Here is a 1,991-nt window from a genome sequence, read left to right on the forward strand (position 1 = left end):
CCTGCTCAAAAGTTACCTGTAGACTAAACAGAATGGCAAATGGTGTAAGGCTAAACTATCCGTACACGGCTGCGGACTTGAATAAATATAGGGAAGCATGTAGGAAGACCGAGCTAAAGAGATGGCGAGAATTGGTGGCTCAAGGCCAAGCGGTGGGGGCGTTGACCGGGGACAGGATAGGGAACTCTTTCCTGCGAGACCCAACTCTGCTGAAGCCCTGCAGATTTACAACGGCTCTGCAATTGCGCACAAATACAGCAGGCAACAAGACCAGCCTGAACAGAGCAGTTCCACAACAGGATCTAAACTGTAGGAAATGCAGGATGAGCAAGGAGACACTAGCTCATGTGCTCGGTCAGTGCACCCACACTAAGGCCTCAAGAATTCGTAGGCATATCGAAATCAGGGACTTCGTGGAGAAAGTAGTTAGTGAGGTTGACAAGGAAGCAATCATTTCTAAGGAGCCGCTTGTACCTCTGGCTGAAGGAGGCAATCTTAAACCCGACCTGATTATAAAAAACCAGGGTGGGGTCTTCGTGGTCGACATTACGGTCCGCCTTGAGGATGGAGAGAGTCTACGGAAAGCCAAACAAGAGAAGGAGGAAAAATATGAGCGACTTATACCGCAATTAAAACACCAGTTCAGCATGGAAAAAGGAAAGGTTCTGCCAGTTGTTGTAGGCACCAGAGGAGCGATGCCCAGTGAGACAATAACAGCATTAGCTGTGCTGGGTGTGAAACAGGTCAAAGATCTGAAGACAATCTCAATGATGGCATTACGGTCGTCAATTGAGATATATCATGCCTTCATAGATTATGACGGTCCTCTACTATAAGCAACCATGCTAAGCTCGATTGTTTGCTTCCGCTATAAAATTTATTGTAAATAATGTCAAGTGTTATTGTTGTGACATTGTTGTGGATCCTGGTCTCTTGTCTTGTATATATTTTATTCTCATTGTATTTTATATTTATTTATTTATTTTATCCTATTTCTATTTTATGGTGCTCTTGACTGGATGGGGTCAGTGAGAACCGCCTAACGCGGTTGAGCGAAATGGTGAGTAAGCTCAACCGCGTCAACGCACTCACAAAAAGCCAAGGAGACCACACTTACGTGGGAAGTTTACGCATCAAAAAGTGTATAGAAATAGCCAAATGCCTCGTCATCTAATTAGTGACGCGCATGAATGGATTAACGAGATTCCCACTGTCCCTATCTACTGGCGAGGTGGCCATGCCTCTTGTCCCGGCTGCAATGTTGCACCGGTGGCGGGGTGGGCATATGAGCTCCTCCTTGTATCGAGGGAAGGCGCCGCTTTTGCGGGAGCCCAAGTGTTTAATCCATCATACTAGAACAGGGATAACGAACTAATGCCGGCGTCGGCGATTCGCCGGGCTAAGCGGCAAGATGCGCACAAAGTGGCTAATGAGGATATGCTGCAACCAATGCTGCAGCTGGAGAAGAGCTGGCAACTGGGTCCAAAAGGACCGTAGTATAACACGGACCTAAACTCGTAGGAGGGGTGAATACCGAAATCCTGATGGCATGGCTTGCCTGCCGGCCTCGGAGAGGTATACCCCTCTGAACCTGAATGCTCCTAGGCACGAGCTCCTGACTGGCTAAGCGGAAACGTATGTTTTAAAAGGGCCGATGCGTCCCACTGTGGGTCCCGAAAGGGACGAGGTATCCACAGTCGGTGACTGCGAGGCTCATCCCTGGCCGGTCTCGAGTTCGACGGAGCATTCAAAGAGCATTAAGCTCGCCACCGTGGTAATACCTCCTGCAGTGGTGAGCAAAGTGCTGAAAGGCCAAGGCGCGTGGTGTTCACATAACACCGCGCGTCTGGCCTTTTTTTATGACAAAATTTCAGTCATTTTCTTTTATTTTTTGCTTTTGCCGCTCTTCTCCAAGAGAAATTTTAATTTCTATTTACTATGACGACCAACGTGCATTAACTCAGCACCTACCACCTATTGCGAGCACGTAT

The sequence above is a fragment of the Nylanderia fulva genome, unplaced genomic scaffold (assembly GCF_048542155.1).
Source record: "Nylanderia fulva isolate GAGA-0341 unplaced genomic scaffold, ASM4854215v1 Scaffold131, whole genome shotgun sequence".
In the NCBI taxonomy this organism is placed as follows: Eukaryota; Metazoa; Arthropoda; class Insecta; order Hymenoptera; family Formicidae; genus Nylanderia; species Nylanderia fulva.